At 28.9% G+C, this 19,799-nt stretch overlaps 1 long non-coding RNA gene across 2 annotated transcripts; it reads right to left on the bottom strand.

The window, feature by feature from the left end:
- Window positions 1-2,516: 2,516 nt before the first annotated feature.
- Window positions 2,517-14,964, bottom strand: LOC122270891 (uncharacterized). 2 transcript variants are annotated; one of them, XR_015429448.1, is made up of 4 exons: window positions 14,846-14,964; window positions 14,376-14,453; window positions 10,487-10,549; window positions 2,517-2,983 (listed from the first exon to the last, which is right to left on the bottom strand). It is a non-coding gene; the product is annotated as an uncharacterized LOC122270891 (long non-coding RNA). The 2 variants fall into 2 exon arrangements; XR_015429447.1 differs by lacking the exon at window positions 10,487-10,549 and having other exon boundaries at window positions 14,846-14,960.
- Between the last annotated feature and the right edge of the window lie 4,835 nt (window positions 14,965-19,799).

The raw sequence follows: 19,799 nt of genomic DNA, 5'->3' as shown, positions 1-19,799 counted from the left end.
ACGATATTTAAAAAGCGTAAGTCAGAATTGCAATGCGCAAATTTTAAATCAGGTAAATACGAAAATCGATGATTGATATTAAAATCGCGTGAATAAAAATCGAGATATTTGCAGAGTCTGGACTTGGAATTTCTGAAAAGCTTGTTTGAATTATTTTTTGTTTACACAATAAATAAAAATTTACAAGATTAATTGAATGAGCAAATAAATATTTTCACCGCAATTTCACCTCTATTTTTTTCGCTTTTTTTGTTTGCTTTCACTCCAGAACACAAGAAGCAGCGACGTCTAAATTACGAAAATACGAGCTATCCCGCTGACGGATAAAAAATACGGAAAATCTTATTTTCTGTGCGTGAAATCGGAGAAAATAGCTAATATAAGTAAACATTGCGGAAGGGTTAGCAGCTAGGACGTAGTTTGAATTTTCTGTTTTTCGTTGAAAATCGTAAATAAATATAATTATTTGACTTCAACGACTGAATTTTTTTTTAAAAAAAAAGGGGATATTTATAAATAAATAAAAAAAAAGAAACTTTTAGATAATCTGAGTTTTTGATAAAAAGGCTGAAATTCGAGAGACAAAAGCGAAAAAAATCTCATCCCTGTATAAAGGTCAACCAGTTTTATCCCAAGGAAATGATTTTTAGAGAAACTTCAGATGAAGGAATGAGGACTTCAATAATTTCGCTCCGCGGAAAATTAAATTCCTTATAAAATATTTTAACTTGTGCAAATAACAATTTCAGCGGAAATTAGCGGAAAAAATGGAAAAATCTGAGAAAAAGCGGAAACCCGCGAATCCGCGGAAGAATCTCATCCCTGTAACTATCTTGTAGGCAGCATGCCCGTTTGTTAACAGTATCGCAGTAATTCTAGTCCAAGCTACACATATAGTTTGTCTACGGTAAGAACTCCTCCCTTCACTAAGTCTGAGGCGGTTTCAAAAACATTTTAAGTCTGGTAATGAGATTATAAAAATTTATCTTTAAAACTTGTAACAACATCTTTAGCAATCGAGAAGTATTTATAGGATGAGAAGTCACCATTAGACAAAGAGAAAAAATTTGGTAAATTAAAGCAGACCTTGTCTAATAAAGTTTTATCCTCACTGCAAAGGCGCTGCTCAATATTCCCAAATGGTGCTGCGATGAACCTTAGGGTTCCACGGATAAACCACAAGGGTTCCGAAAGTTGAGACTTCTTTTAATGTGTTATGATTTTCGAAACCTTTAATAAAATTTTTATCAAACAAATTGTCCAATATTTTCGTTATTTTTATGAAATTATGTAAATAAAATGCTTGCGAAGAAAAACAGAATTTTAAAAAAAATTCTAATTACAATATAAAAAAATTAATTAAGAAAAGGGTATACAATTATTAAAAAATGCATTAGTATTATCACATCAAAAAAATAACCAACTTCAACAATGTAGAAGTGTTTCAATGTTCGTTTACTCAATGCTCATCAATTATTTTCATGATTTTTCGTTTTTTCATCAACGAAAACTATATTTTAGCCTATTAATTTTCAGTTTATGCATAGATTAAAATCAAATTAAGAGTTAAACTAGATGTCATTCCAAAGCTGTAAATTCAACTATCTGATGTAAAACCCTTTTTATTAAAACGGTAAGAGGAAAACAGTTTTCTTCATTCACTCCTTAATAATTAACGCAACTTCAATCATTAAATATTCTCAAAATAATTAATAGTCTTTCGTTGGTCAATATGTTCACAATTGCCAATGCAATTTCTCCAGGTCTCATAATTCCGATAAAGAAGGTTGATCATTCCATAACGAAAAAAAAGGGGGCATTAATTATAAAGTAATCCAGTAATATCACCTTATTATGCAAACATTTTATAAAAAAAAAAAAAAAAAAACATTGAATTAAATTTTATGAAACGGCATGTAACTTAATCATTTTGAACTTATTATCTTACAACAAAAGCGTTATATTTACTTTTTATAAAATTATTTCTGGTCAAACCTGTTATAAGGAATTATCTTTATACTATATTAAACAATGTGGCGAAAAACATTACCTAATTTCAAAGTAAACAAAAGTTAAATAAAATTCATAAAACAAAACAATATATTAAATTGCAATGTTAACTGATTAAAATAATTTAATAATAAAGTTCAAGTTTAAATGTCATTCTACTAAACTAGATTTTAAAAAAAAACAATTTGGGATCTTTTAATGGAGTAAATTAAATTTTTTATGTAACAATTTAACTGTCCTTAAGAAATAAAAATAATAGTTTAACAATCTAAACCTCCCAAAGAATTGTTACATTGCAACAAAACAAGTTATAAATAATTACCAAATATTTAACTTTTTTGTTAGAAGTAAATGTTGCTTTTTATTACATTGCTTCACATTGAAATAAACCGCCCAAAACAATTAAAGAAAATTGAGTTTGTCGGTTGATCGTGCACCTGGAGAATTGTTTGAATGATTGATACATTATCGACAGACATAGTAGGCTATATGAGATAATAATGACATTTGCTTGGCAGAAAAATAAATACGTTTTATTGAGCTTTTGGGTACAAAAAGAAACAAACACAATTTGAGCACATGAGAAAACAAATAAAAAAAGGTGTTTCCTTAAGAGAAAATCATTTTATGGTTTCCTCAGACGGACAGCAACATTGAACATCTTTGAGGCATTGAGTCAATGAGGTTATTAATAAGGTGTGCTGGGGTATTCTGTCCCACTCCTCCAGAAGAGCTCTTTCTAGTTCTTGGAGAGTTTGCGGTGTAGGTAAGCGTGTAGCAATTAGTCTACCTAGAATGTCTTAAACATGCTCGATAGGGTTAATGTCCGGAGAACACACTGGCCAAATCCATTCATATAATTTCTTCCTCAAAAATGAAATCATTCACCAAGTTAGCACGATGTGGTCTGCATTTGTCATCCATTAACATGAAGTCTTCTCCATTTGCTGCAGTATTGTTGTTGAGAACAATCCTAACAAAGTAAATATTTATAATAGTAATCAGAATTAAACCTATAAACACAGATAATCTCACTAGTGAATAACCATTATTTAAACCGTGAATACATTTTTTTAGAAATGAAATATGGATAAAAAGGCAATACTTTTAAGGGATCAATGCTTATTTGTACAAAAAGAGCAAGCAAGGCGAACCACCCTTCAAAAAACGCTTAGAGAGAACACTGATACTTTCTGAGTCTTTGAAACCTTTTGATCTTAAAACTTTAATAATAAAAAAACTTACAATTTTAATACATACAGTATTTTCTCGATATCATGAACTTCAACAGCTCGAAAACCTTGTTATGCCGAATTTTTTTTACGAAACAGAAAATGAATTTTTTCAGAAAAATCACAATTTAAGTTTATTGTAAACCAATTCTTTCCTATTTAATGCATAATTATTTCTGTCTTACTTTTAAAAATAAAATTATCATTGCTGTATTTACACTTATATTCAACTGTCATTACATACATATTAATTAGTAGTTATTCTTATGTTTCATGACTCAACTTTTTGGAGTAATATTTCAGCTATATTTTAGGTTTTTCTACTTTTTAGAACACATTTAGTTCTGCACTTCTTATCACAAAAACTCGCTATCTCGAAATTCTTTTAGGGTCCCTTCACCTTTGAGATTTTGAGAGTATACTCTGTGTGTGTGTGTGTGTATATATATATATATATATATATATACAGTCAAACCCCTCTATAGTGAACCTTCAAGGGACCGAAGTTTCGGTTCACTATAACCGGAAGTTCACTATATCCGTTACGTAGACAATTTAACTAATGGTTCCCAAACTCCTCCCTTTTATTACACATAATTCAAATAAATGACTGGAAAATATTATGTAGTAGCAAAAAATGTGTTATTTTTCATTACTCTTCGTCTTGCGTACAAAAAAAAATCAGTAACCTTTAGCTGATGAGCAATCTTCAACATCAGGTACGGAAACACTTCCCAACCCTCAGACAATTTTTCCTGAATTTCTGTTATTCCGCTTTTTAAACCTGTTTAACCTGCCATTCGAGCACATAAAAGTAGTCTCATAAAATCGCTTAGAAAATTCATCGACATTTGTCCAGATACTGGAAGATTGCGGCTTCTTCGATTGGTATAATGCTTCAGTAATGCTTGTTCAACATCCTTGTGATCTGCTTTTCTCAACTTCCTTCCGCCATCTAAATTTTTTTCATCAGCAGAAATTATTAATTGCCTGTTTTTCCATATGTTACAAACTGCAGATTTGGATAGTTTATATTCCCTGCAAATATCAGCCTGATTGCATCCATTTTCAATTTTTCGGATTATGCCTATTTTATCATCAATGGAGAACGTTTTGCGTTTACTGTTAGTCATAGTTAAATTTGAGACACTTGTTTGCAGAATTTTTTTAATTGAACTGACAGCAAAAAGGAGTTGAAATGAGGGGCCTTATCAACACAGATTAGCGTCCAACCCTTTGACCAATAATGAATAATTACTCATTCCCTCTGACAGAAAATGCATATTGATCCCACTGACACCTTAAAGGTGCATCATCTGCCAGAGTTGGAAACATCTGCTTGGTTTGTTTAGGGATGGAAAAGTGAGATAAAGGAAGCAAACAAGAAAAAATGCTTATCGCTACATTGCCCTCTATAGATGGTTTTGAAAATCGGTATATGTATTTAATTTGAAGTAGAAATTTCAAAATTATTTTTTAAAAAAATTTTTAAAAATCAATCGAAGACAGAAGAAAGTTCATTATATCCAACTTCCTCACTTTTTTGGTTCACTATATCCACAAAAAATAACATTATCCGTGTATAGCAAGGCACGGGACCGAACATTTCGTTCACTATATCCGGGAGTTCACTATAAACCGTGTTCACTATAGCGGGGTTTGACTGTATATATAAAGCTTTTATTTATAAAAATATTACTTAAAATTTTAACTTATAAAAATATTTCCTCACAAGAGGAGTTTATGGGAGATCGTAGAGTTCTATATAATTTCAGGGCTATAGATAAAATGTGTGAAGTTGCTGTGTTTTGTCATAATTTAGTATACAAGTAACCTTCTAGTTATTGCCGATAAAAATGTATGAAAGATACAAAGAATAATTTTTGAAAAGAAAAAAAATTTTGAAACTAAGAAAGAAGCCTTAAACATTTTAGAATATTAATTCCTACATTGGATTCTAAAAACGCAAGAATAAAATTCATATCGTATTTTAAAAATGAAAAAATAAAAATTGCAATGCTGAATCTGTAAATCGCATGAATACAAATTGGGTTGCATGATCTTTAGATACTGCGAATGCCGATCACGATATAAAATTTTAAAAAGGTGAAAGAGAAAAACGTGATGTTGGATTTTTAAATTGTGCGAAAAAGAATCAAGATAAGAGATTTTAAAATGCTAAGACAAAAATTGCACTGTTGGAGTTTTAAGTAACTCTAATACAAACCACTCTACTTGATATTATAGATAGCATTAAAATAAATATGTTTCATAATACTTAGGAAAAAAATGTTTTTCTTCATTTCAAAAGCAAAAAGCATAGTAAGAATTAAGAGTAATAATTTTTATACATTGTATGGCATTTGAAGATTTCATACAGTATTAAAAATTCAAATGAACATACCATGCGCTAAGCTACAAAAAGATGAGGGCATTTCATTTGATGAATATATACTATGCGTCTAGAAATTCCATTCTTTAACTTTAAAGCAAATTAGTGTTTATAAGTTAAAACTAATTGTGTAACATATTATTCTTCGCATTTTACAAAAAATCATTTCAGTAACTTCATTATCAATCAATTCATTGTATTTTTAGAAGGTAGAAAAATGAAATAGTTATGCTCAGTATTTTATTCTGATATTTACACATAAACATGTAAGTAGAACATATTTTATTTTATAACCACCGTTCAACAGTCGACCCAATTCTTGGGTTTACAACTACTAATGTTCAACACCATAGCCTTGAAAATTTGAACACAATCCAGAAAAGGGAACTCCCGGATCAAGTATTGGGAGACATTTGCCGTCGTGGAAAATTTTTTGATGGGACTAACCCACAATTGCATTACATGGAGAGGAGAGTCACGAAAACCTCTATGAATGGAGACTATTATTATCTTAGAGCCCTGATACATAAACATACATTGAAATAACAAAATTATATCTAAACTGTTTTATGCTCTACATAATAAAATATTAAGCCATAAAAAAGGAAATAACAGTGAATGAATAAGCAGATTTGACACGCTTAAAATATTGACAACTTGGATGCAAAAGTTCTAAATTAAATTAACAAAATGAATAATAGCACAAACAAATCTGTTGAAATTTAATTTTGTCAAGTGTTTTTATTTTAATTCAAATTTAAAATTTTACATTCATTAAACTAACTACAAGATTTCACAAACTTTCATTTTCTTCCAAAAATGTGATAAAAATTAGTTATATTTACAAAACATAGTACACAATTTCAAAAAAACAATATTTTTTTCGACTTTTCCCGAGGTTTCCTCCAGAAAATATTACAAAAATGGCATTAAGTGGAGGCATAATTGACAACTTGACTAAGTAACTCAGGGGAAAAGAAAATGTCTCCTAACAGCAATTAAAAAATTTAAATTATTAGAAACTGTCCAAATAACTGTAAAGAAACGTGTCATTTAGAGGTAAAAAGAAAAACAATACTTAAAAAGTTTTGATGTTATAATTACTTTTAAACTTTTGGTCATTTTTTGTTGCACATAGATCAAAACACATGAAGCTAACAGAATTTATTAATTAGATGAGATTATTAAACAAATCAATGTATTTGCATCAAAAATAATCATGTGGAAACTTTATCAACAATTTTCAAAAAAGTAATATAGTACAGTGAAAGCTCTCGAGAATGACCACTCTCCGTTCCACAATAAAGTAGTCATTAATGGATGTTGGTATAGAAGTAAATAAGAAATAAATAAAAAGCAAATAACAAGCATTAAAAAATTTAATATGATTTCAGTTATTTATTGCCGACTAAAAAATCATTTCTGGGTGTCAGACTAGTTACAGCTACACACAATTTTCAATATTTCAATATTTTACTTTAACATAAAATGTTGTTTAACACAAATAAGCACTATCTTCAGATTTTAATATGAATAGATAGCATTGATCTATACTTTTGTAACTATCTGTAAACTAAGTACTTTTGTGGTAATAAGATTCAGAGTTCATCCGAGGCGGGATTTGCAGATCAGGCTGCATGGCTTCCCCTTTGACCTATGAAGCTGATTATGCGGCCCGCCATATCAAAGGGAGGGATATGGTCAGGCCGATTTTTGGTAAATTAAGGTGGTTTTTTATCCTTTCTTTTGGGTAGTAATAATGTTTTGGCAATTATAAATCGTTTTTTCAACCGTTTCCCTGTGATCTTTCAAATTCTGATATCTTTAGCATATTATTACGACATGCACATTTCACACTTAATCTATCACTTCCTTGAATTGTTCGACTCGTAACAATTCCATCGCAATTTCACATTGTTTGATTATTATTTTTTCAGCCTTTGTTTTAACACACATTGTTTTAACACATGTTATTTTGATGAGCAAATTTCGAAGTTGCGTTATCACTTCTTAACGAGTGTGACTCATGACAATTCTATCACAGTCTTTGCTGATTGCTTTTTCAGAAGTTATTAATCACTTTCACGGCCCTTTTTTGTAGTTTTCTAAATATCTATATTTCTAATAGAATGTTTGGTATTCAAATTTCAGTTATCACTATTTGATGCGTTCGATTCGTGACAATTCTACTAGTCTGTGTTTTATGACAGATTTTTCGGAAGTTATTTATCACTTTATCAGGTATCCATAATTAAATCCATATAGCTTCCACTTGCTTTTTATAATAATTAATCGAATAATTTTTATACAATGTTATTACAACAAGCGAGTTTTTACATTTACAGAGTTACTATTTGACATCCTCAATTTAGATTGATTTTTTTTTTTAAATCCTGATATTTTTAATAAGTTATTATTATGGCATCCAAAATTTCAAGAATTACACTCATTTTAAAATTTATTTATAGAATGAGTGAATTTAACTAAGGAATTATTTTTTATTTAAACTAATTCTCTTAAAAAAGATTTTTTAACGATAAAATTAAATATTTTGAACGTCTTAAAAGTCATGCAAATATTTGTGATAGGTGCCCTTTTCAGTTTCTGGCACCCTGCCCTTTTTAAGGTCCAGAATGAACACTACACATACATCCTCTTTTAGACAATAATATTGATCAAAAGCCAAAGCAAATTCATTTAAGTGCTCCAAGAAGTATACTACAAAATTTCATATAAATGTAATTATTTATAAAATCGTAAGAAGAAAAAAAATTTCCAGGTTTTACACTTCTACACATTTGCACCATAACTTTAACTTGAAAGCATCGATCTGCTTGCATAAGTTGAAAACTATATTATTCTGGCCGAAGTTCATTCATAAGTGAAAATATGTCTGACAAGTTAGAAAGCTTGGTAATTCATTCCTTTTTACAAAAAGATCTACCTAATATAGATCCTTTCTGTGGGCCCATAAATAAGAATTTTCGGATCGGTGGTTGAGAAACAATGCGTTGAAAATATGACTGATAAAAATCTACGCTCTATATTTATCATAGATTAATTCACAGGATGGCGTCAGAAAAAATCGATGTTGGTTGCTCATCGGGAGTTGTAATGAACCACGCTCGTAAGACAATGTTTTTCTCACAGGAGAAACCAGTTACTACTCAACTCTTCACCTGCTTGTAGGATAAATTATACAAGATGCTCAGTAGCTGGTAAATGATTATAACTAGTAAGATACTTTGGAGGTAGAGTCTGGGTTATGCCACGGGACTAGATGTGTAGAATGTACCTTCCTTTTCATTTAATCATTTGTAAACATGCCTACATGTCAGGATCCTCCTCAAATAAATTTATATTTCTGGGGCTGCATGTTTTTTTTTCTCTTGAGTGTTCTCCCACTAAGCTAAAATCTACGCTGTTTTCTTAAATCGCATATTTTTTAATTATTTTACAAAATTTATAAAAAAATTGGTGAGTTTAAATTCCATTCAACACTTTGGCAGTTGCAGTTGGCAAACAGATCATGATACGTAAATACTCCCAACAAATCTAATTTTTCTTCATGCTTTACACTTGAAAAAAGAATGTTTTCTTATATAACTTTACTCATACTCACAAAGAAGCGAATTCGGAATATTTCTTTTTCTGTGCACCAATTTGCCACATAATAATGTAAGTTAAAAATATTCACATTAATAGCAAAAATATTTAATGAATAAGCTGAGCTCTACATGCAGGTTAATGTACAAATTTTAACACATAAAAAAAGTTATAAATGTTAAGTTATATTTGATAAGCTTAGTGGAAGAACCGGTTAAGCAAAACTTTAGTAAATTTGAGTAACTAGAGCAGCACAATGGGCTATTGGCAATAGCCTGGGAAACATCCCTGAGGATGATTCGAAGACATGCCATATAACAATTTTGATCCTCTGCAGAGGGGATGGCCCCCCTGCTTTGGTAGCTTCCGTGAACTGGGGAAAATGTGCACGAAGTCGAGCGCTAGGTTAACGAGTAACAATATCGCACATCCTCGGTCCATACACAGGCTAATCAAAGTGGTCACCCACCCGCTTGCTGACTGCAACCAGTGATGCTGGGAACCGTGTCTTGACAATCAGTCCAATACCAGACAAACCAGAAATAAAAAACTGTAGGATGAAGCTGTTTAAGGGGTTTTTTTTATGTCTTTTTCAATTACAGGAGTAATTGTCAGCCCAACTCAAAAATCCTGAAAATTTCGTGAGTAAAAAATATATGTCTTTATAAATTTGAATCACTGATATTTTCAAAACATGAAATTCTAAATCAATTAAATGCAGCATAATTTTAACGAATAATTATTTATAAGTTTACTTTTATCTCTAATAACATTTATTATGGAAACTTCCGTATCACGGTTTGCGAAAAATCCAAAAATCTGGATTTTTTGCGGAGCACAATCATCTCTGCAATTATTAATTCCTAAATAAACATGAATTCCTCCCGAATAAATGGAATCTGCTGCTTCAAGTTTTTCCTTTTAACCAATTTCTTTTCCCCTGTGCTTTAGCATTCGGTGCCTAACCAGAGATTTTCTAGGGTTTATTGACTATTTGTCGCCAAGATACCAAGCCAGCTCCTTCATCAGTTGAATACTCAAAAAATTTCGAATAGAAAGGTTCTTCCTCTAAAGTATCTTCGGAATGAATAGATTTAGCATTATAAATGAACGTTATACATTTAAATAAAGCTCAAATAAGAACTTTCCCTGAAAAATTTCTCTTTTTTTTAAAAAATGTCACTTAGCCGCAGTTCTTCCACTAAGCTGTTCATTTCTGAGGAAAAAAAGAAAAGGCATTTCTCACTTTTAGTAGATTCAAAGAACATGCAAGCACCACTTTGTAAATTTAGATGTCCACTAAATTCAACTGAAAGAAGAAAAAAAGGACATTTTAGATAAAGTAAAGTACTTATAGCAGGTTTGCAACAGCTACCCTTAATATTACATATTTTTAAAATGCTTGGCAAATATGAAGTTAAGAAAAATTTACACATTATAGGTTGCAAATTAATATTTAAGTCAGGTAAAAACTAAAATTCTCTGGCAATTAATGCTTAGCAATTAACTTGTTTAACACCTGAAGGAAACAAAGAGGAATTTATCAGAGCTTATTTAATAAAAAAAAACATCCAAGTTTTTTTTCTCCAGCAATTAAACAGATTTAATACTTTTGTGCTCCACTTTTGTCTAAGATAATTTGTAACATTAAAGAAGGTTTTTTATTTTTTCTTCTATTAAATAATAATTTGTGGCCATTAATAGGTACGCTTTTATAAACAAGGTTTCTAAATGTACACAGTGGGACACCCTAAATTTTTTTAAAAACTTATTTAAAAAATATAATTACATAAATATAATTATATGGTTTTAAAAAATATAATTATATGGTTTTTGGTATAATGTATGTTTAAGTTATAATTGTAAAGCTAGATTTGGAGAAAAATGATGAGTTTCTTACACAATATGATAATTACATAATTATCTATTAATTCACAAAAACATTCAAAGATTATATTGAATTAGGTCTCTTATTCATATAGGTTGAAAGCAGCAGTTAAGCAAATGACCACTGATTGCTCAGCTAAAAATAAAGCAAGATCATTTAGTGATAGCTTATCCGTATTTGTTAAATTGCTTATGTGTAATTAGGGGGGGGGGTTTACCAGGTAACCATGGGAATAACCTGGCAAATACTTTTAACTCATGATTATTTATTTACAAATATATAAGAGTTTGTTATTTATAACTGATAGTAATATATATTATTTTCATATTATAGGTAATAAGTATTATTAGATGATATATGTTTTATCAGCAAGTAACAAGCTATTGGACAATTGATATGATGTAAGGCAGTGGTCCCCAACACCCGGGACATGGACCAGTCCATAAATCAAATGGTACCGGGCTGCCCAGGGAGCATTAAATTATTTTCATTTTATTTACTGTGGTGTATTTCTCTCAGGTTTGTGAGACTTTCTATGAACCACAATCCTAATACCACAAATCCCTAATACCACAAATGTTATTGTATTTTGTTTAGAAGAGATGTTTAAATACAATTACATTAAAATAATTAAATCAAAACCATTAATTATTAAATCAACATCTGCCTCTCAATCATTAGGTCGCAGAAAAATTATCAAACATTGACCGTTCCGCATTTGTAAAATGGATGGGGAGGTAAGGTATCTCCTAAATTCTAACTCTTTTCACATAACCAAGTGAAACAAATCTTCTCACTTTTAAAAACTGACCAACTTGTAAGATTTTCAATATGAGCCAATAATGATTAATTAAAATCATAATTATAAATTACAATATTAAATATTATAACTTTATTACAGCTGCATTTATACCCAGAAAATAACCAAAAAGCTGAAATAAACAGGAATTTTGGAATTTTATAAAAAAAAAAAAAAAAAAAAAGAATCAAATGATAAAAACTTTTCTTTTTTTAAAAAGAATCGTTGGAACATTTAAAAATCTACAGTAGTAAAACAAGGAATTAGCTTATCAATCTTTTGTCATTTATTTTTATAAAATTAGATTGTGGAAAAAATTATTTTACTTATTTCACTTTGCATGTGCAATTTAAAAATCAAAATTTTCCAAAATTATCATATGTACATATGAGTTAAAAGAGAGAAAAAAAAAATTATGTATGAAGATTTCAAAAATCAGGGCCACAACAAAAAGGTATATGTATTCATTAGAAATTGAGATAAAAAAATTTTACTATGAAGTCATAAGACCAGACCACTGACAACATATTAATACATAAATGTTTCACTTTGTACAAAAGTTAGGTAAATTTATAAATCAATATATGATAAACATAATGCGAAAAACAGACCTCGTAATGGTTCAAATAGAAAATCAGAAGAAAATAATACCAAAAAAAAAAAAGACTAGATAAAATCAAGACAACAACTTTAGCGCAGAATATTCTTTTAAGAGAAAAATAGAGCAAGAAGAAAAAAAACAACTACGAAGTTATAATTTACAAAACTAAACACCTATCTGAAAAGTTATAATTTATAGTCTGCTATAAAGAAGCATTTTTTTTTCAACATTATCGTAACTGATAAACTAAAATTTTAGTTCAAAAATTTAATAAACTTATCATTTCAGGATGTCCTTATTCTATAAAAATATCTATGATAGTTCCTATAATAATTCTAATATTTAGAGAACTAATAAACTTAAATTATTTTGTAGTCACCAAACTTAAAATAATTTTTATAGAACTCAAAATGATTTTTATAATAAGAATTAATCCTTTAAATAGTTTAACTTGATATAATTTTAACATCTCATATTTAGGAATAAAAAATAAATAAAAATATATTTAGCTTTCTATTATTTTAGATCATAATATATTCATCAAGCATAAACACAATTTATTAATAAGTTTTAAGAGCTTGCCACATATACAATACAAGATTGAATTATGAAGAAAAAAAACAAGTCATAATATGCAAATACACATATTTAATGCTAAATGTTATTGTTTTTCATTAGTACTATACCCTATTCCACACTACATTTCAACTAGTATTAAATATCAATCACGCTAATTAACAACAAAAAGTTTTTGCAAGATGCGAGGAAGCTGAAGTACAATTACTTCACTGATAAAACTGAATGTTAAAGAACGTATGAATGTTTATGATGGAACATAGGTGGCATGATAGAGAGTGATCATCAAAAATTATGATGCATTATTTTGAAGAATGCAGCAGAAGTTCCAAAGTATTTTTCTTTTAGGAATTAGGACAACTTAGTTGGTGACTGCCAATAAGTTTGCAACATAAACATTTCAGCTTAAGATTGCAAGGGAAAACAAAGTGAAATTAAGTTTGTTTTTCACTTTTCTATATTGACACCAAAAATTAAAAATCTCGATGTATATCTCGATTTCGAGTATACATTGTTCACTTTAACATAACAAATACACATTGCTCACATTGTATATATTGCTCACTTAAGCATACAAAAAAAGAAATTGTTGCAAAAGCAGAAGGCTAGTAGTATTTAACCTGTTACAAGCATACCTTTTTGTAGATTTAATACTAGGTATTGTTCATAATAAATAATAATGTAATTTTTAAGATATGAGAACAAGGACAATTCTTTAGGGAGAGAAAATTTTAAAATCTAGAAAAAGCACTGAAAGACTTTCTAAAAATTGTGCATAATATTAAAGAATTTCATTTGAAAAAAAAATTATGCATTTTTAACATTTAATATATTTTACTAGTACTTGCACTTCATTGATAAAAAAAAAAATTGTGTTAATGTCAATCATTCTTTCAGCTTTATAATTATTTTCAATGTATGCCATGTTTTTTCCCAAGATAAGCTCAGTACATCTGAATTATAAGTAGGTTTGTGTCTTCACAATATAGCGACCAACATTTTAAGAACCATTTTTGTTTGGAAAACAGAAGTCATTATATTCAGATTCAACTGTAAAAATATATATGATATTTAGTATTTTTGGATTCTAAGTGACAACCATTCTAGAGAAAAAATTATCCTACTTACAAAGAAAAATTATAAATAATAATCTTAAAACAGGATTTAAATAAATCAAAAATAAGTTAAAAAGAATTATATAAGAATTATTAACATTTATTTGAGACAAAAATATTAAATTAAAAAGAATAAGTCTAAAATAAAATAATTACCTTGATTTCATCACCATCAACATTAAAAACGTTCTTGAAACTTCTAACAATGTTTTACAAATAGGAAGAAATTGAACACTGAAAAAGAACTAATTTTTAAAAAAAATTATGACTCAAAAATAAATCTTTTTTTAGCAAAACTGAACTTTTTAAGTCGCACTTTTTCAAAGTATACAATATTCGTAAACAGGAAACTGCTTACAATATATCTAAACAAGAAACTGCTTATAAATAACAAATAATATTGAATATCTGCAATAATTAACAAACAAAATTTATATATACATTACTGCTGGTATATAAACTTTAAAATCACATTTACAAATTAAAACCAGAACTTTGATTGGGCTAAATACAAACTTAATTTCAATCCATTAATACAGAGCAAAATTTGTTGATATTGAAATAGATAAATACATTTATTACTATAGAGATTACTAAATACACTTTAGTCAAAAATCTTAAAATACCGTATCATGCAACAAAACAATTTTGTCAAATATAAACTTGATTTCAAAATACGTCAAAAATAAACTTCATTAGTTTTATTCGGAGTGTAAACTTACTGACTTTAATTACAGTTACAGTTATTTTGTGATAAACTTGTCGTGATATTAATATTAATTGATCGTATAGTGCTGCTATCTTGTGACTAAAATAATAGAAATATGAAACTAATTTTTGTTTTTCAAATATAAAATCCTATATAGTATTAATCACTTCTAAAAATAATATCACTTAACATAATATCATTTAAAAATAACGAAATGCGCTTAATGAACCAGTTTTAATTTAATAAAAGAACGTATGAAAAAAAAAATGTTTGACCATTGGCGATAATGTTTGAAATCGAGCGAAATTGTTCCTCAATGCTAAATCAATGTGTAGCTGTCACTTAAAAAGTTTTATTATAGATAGTTATATCGGCAGAAGAGCTCTTATAATTTTTTAACTCTCTCCAAATAATAAATATTTTGTTATAGTTAGTATTTGAATAGATATTTTTAATGACACATTCCAAAGAACTATTAAGAATTTAAAGAGCAGTAATTTAAACATTGGTAAATGGCTTACTAATTTTGGCTACAGTGCTGCTATCTGATATCGAAAAATATAACAAAAGTATTAATCACTTTAATATTTATTTTTACGAAGAGATAAAGTACAAATATTTGTATGTTTTCGTTCTTACATAACAGAAAAAACTAAAACAATGTTAATTATTATATAAAGCGCAATGCTAAAAAAATCTATTATTTCTCTTTTTTCCATTCATTTAAAAGAATAACATGCGTTACAATTTTTTTTAGGATTAATTGCGCTGTCTTAAAATTTACATGTCAAATTTAAAATTTATAATTTATATATATATATATATATATATATATATATATATATATATATATATATATATATATATATATATATATATATATATATATATATATATATATATATATATATATATATATATATATATATATATATATATATATATATATATATATATATATATATATATATATATATATATATATATATATATATATATATATATATATATATATATATATATATATATATATATATATATATATATATATATATATATATATATATATATATATACCCTTTTTTGCAGATATAATCGTATGAGATGATGACGAAATTATATAGTATTTATATATAGATATTCTTTTTTTTCTTTTTTTTTTCAAAAAGTTTCGAGTCATTTTCTATGTAGATTTTGTACTTTTTAAGATAAAGTTCAAAATGATCAGGGGTCTTCCAAAAATTTTATATTGTTCTTGCAGTCTGGTTAATGGTTATAGGGCAGTAACATTTGCATCACTACAAAATAAAATTTGTGCAAACAACCCCTGATCATTTTGAGCTTTATTTTAAAAAGTACAAAAACTACATAGCCCGAAACTTTTTACTTTTTTAAGATATTCAAATAAGACTTTTTTCATTAGGTGCCAAATACAATTCAATACAAAATTATGAAAAAAATATAATTAATATTTTTCGAGTATACGCATTACAAAGGAACTGCTTTAAATACTCGTATCTTGCGAAGTTAGCAAACGAACTTTTTTCTAATTTTAAAACATAATTTTTGTATTTAATTTTAAGTTGTTCCAAAAAAGGTTGCTTGATTTCACAGGAAAATTTTTAAAATTACAGCATTAAAAAACATAAGACAAAAAAAATTTGTTTCGTAAAAAATTTTTAGTACATCTAGAAATATTTAAGCTATGTTTTCGAAATTTTATGCAGCATTTGCAAGTAAAATCCGAAATAATCGATACAAGTTACAAGCTTAATCATCTGCATTTCTACCATAGGGTATTTAAAAAAAACTTGTTTTCATTAATTACATATTGTCTGTCCCTCAAACCTCTGAAAGCTTTACATCTTATTGCTATGTTTGAAAAATCGCATAAACTAAACAACTCTAAAGTTACAAAATAATCATCTGAGTATTACTTCAGAAATTTTAAAAAAAAAAATCAAAAATTGAAAGTGTGTCTTCCATTATTGTAGGTTGAGGTACGTTTGAGGCATTTATCAGGTGTTGGTACCTAACCTCTCTTAAACTTATCGGTTACATATTTTATTTTATAACCGTCGTTGAGAAGCCAACCCAACTTTTTGGGTATACGACTACTAATGTTCAATTCTGTAACCTAGTAATTTTGAACACAACAGAAGACAATGGAACTCCTGTATCAAGTATTGGGAGAAGTTTGCCTTCGTGGAAGACTTTTTGATGGAACTAATCCGCATTTGCGTTACATGAAAACCAGAAGAAAACCACAAAACCTCCCTCGGTTAACCCGATGTCAAGGGGACTCTAACCTATGATCCGCCTACTACCGAGGATGCTTTACTTCAGCACTGTGGTTGGTGCAAGCCGGATGCGGAATTCGTATCGACGAGTCATCACCGGGATTCGAACCCTGTCGGTTATATAGTCCATGGGTTGGCGACTGCTTTTTCGAGTTGACACCCTCACAATCATTTACCCCCATGACTAAAGAATGCAAAATTTAATCTCGCTGGGCATGATCAAAAATATATCAAATTATCAAAAGTATATCGCCTTATCAAAAATCTATCGCAATATTTTCCCAATTAATCTGATTTCTACATTATGGTGTCTAAATTCTTTACCCATATAAAATTTAACAGCATTCACTTTAACATCGTATTCGAAAAATATTTCTTTATATAATATTCATGATATAATATAACATGATACCTATTTTTAAGACTTGCCAGACGTGACGTATTCACGACTAGTAAGTCTTAAAAATGGGAATCTGTTTTTGAGCGCTTGAAACATGTCGACTGTTATTTTCAATTTGCATATATTTGAAGCGAGTGAAGTTTTTAATCAAGTAATATCACGCCGCTTCAGTTTCTTATTAATAATCAGTTTCTTATTATCTTAATTAAAGAGTTTTAGTATCAGACAGTAACTTAATATTCAATTTCTTATTATCTTAAAAAAACACGTATTTTATTAAGAAAATGTGTGTTTATTAAGAAAAATAATATTAGTTTTTTTTTGTTTTCTTTCCTGCTTTTGCAATTTAGCTAACAGTTAGTACCAAAAATTAGCATATTAGTTGTTAATCCTTTAAACCATTAGGATCGGTTTTCAAAGCATTTAAAGATTCAGCACTGAAAGAAAAGTTATTTAAGCTTTCGTTAGTTTCCATCAAGTTACTCAGTTTTCAGTTAAAAGTTATTTAAAAATTTCATTGTTTTCCGAACTAAATCTAATTCCGAATACAATGTAATCGTTAAGAGTGTGTGATAGTTAAATTATTACATTAACTTTAAAAACCACGTGTAGGATAAAATTAAGAGTTCATCGCATAATAAATCCAGAGATACTAAAAAAAGGGAAAACAACTCTGAGCCCATTTTTCAAAAAAGCCTACTTTTCTTTGGTAATGACGAAACAATAATTAAAATGAAAAAATAAACATTTGTATATATTTATTTACTCGGTAATTTTTATATTAAAATAAAATCATATGTAAACTAAAATTTAAGTAGTTAAAAAATTTTGTTTTAAGAAATGCCATCTAAAATAGCAGTGTTATTATCCGTATTGGGCTAAAGAAAAAAACAGGACAATATTTAGCAAAAAAGAAAAATAAACATAAAAATCAGGACAATTTCTTGGGCGTGACAGCTTTCCTCCCAGTAAGAGGACCCAGGTTTGAATTTCAACGATGGCTGGTCGATATGAATTCTGCACCCGGCTCACACCGACCACAGTAATTGCATAAAATATCCTCATTGGTGGACGGATCATGAACTAAAGTTTCCTTACAGTCAATGCTTTTTGATGAAACTAACCCGCATTTGCGTCGCATTGAGAGGAAAACCAAGAGCACCTCCCATGGTTAGCATGACAGCAAGAAGATTCTAACCAAGTCAAGTGCTGACTGTGATGATGTTCAATTTGAGACTACGGAATCTGCGGTGTCCTTCGGGATTTAGATCGGGGATTAAGAACACCAGTCCAGTTTTGGAACATTCATTTTGTCAAACCACGGCTGCTCAAGTCTCAACGTATGAATGGAACAGTTATCCTGCTACACAATAAATGAGTCTTCCTCGAAATATTGTCAAGCGTTTGAGATGTCCACACCACTGTTAGAAATTTTTTGGAAAAAATTGTTAAATGACAATTTATTTAATTGTTATTTTACCATATTCAAATAAAACGGTCAAGTAACCATGAATAAGACTCAAAAGTTAAAATGTTAGCTTTAAAGAAAATCGTTTATTAACTACTTTCACTTAATACGGTTAAACAACCAAAATTTCATATCAACTAGGCCCACTTATTGAAGCCACTTTGTTCCTTGCAGTTGGCCTACAGAACAGGAGTTCGAATGCCAGCATCGTCATCGTAATATTTCCTCCATTTCCCTCAACACATGCAGATTTTCCAGTGCTCTGTAATCCCCAGATTTGTGACCCTGGGCTATTAGAATACGATACGCTTATCTCATTCAGGCATAGATGGCAACACCAAAGATTTCTGAATTATCTCTAATGTCCAGTAAAATTTCTTTTTTACGGTTTTAAAACCATGCTAGTCGTAAGTGGTTAAAAAAACGTAAATGGAAAAAAAAAATTTACCACAAATTTTACGGTTAATTGGATGGACAGACTGCTGCCGGTTATTTTACCATAATTTTAGAAGGAAAATTCGAACAGTGTATAGGTGCTCATGTTTCCAGCCTCAGGAACTTATAGATTCCAGCCGAACTATGAAAAACACCCCCATCCAACCAAACACCATGATGCTGCCACTTCTTTAGGTGGGTGTCCAGATACCTTTGTCCCGATGTTGAACATGTATAAATGTACGTAACAAAGACATGAAAAAAATTA

Source organism: Parasteatoda tepidariorum, chromosome 9 (assembly GCF_982258835.1).
Source record: "Parasteatoda tepidariorum strain Cologne lab strain chromosome 9, Ptep-v5.0, whole genome shotgun sequence".
In the NCBI taxonomy this organism is placed as follows: Eukaryota; Metazoa; Arthropoda; class Arachnida; order Araneae; family Theridiidae; genus Parasteatoda; species Parasteatoda tepidariorum.
The sequence above is the reverse complement of the archived record's forward strand: the minus strand, read 5'-3'. Positions and strand labels throughout refer to the sequence as shown.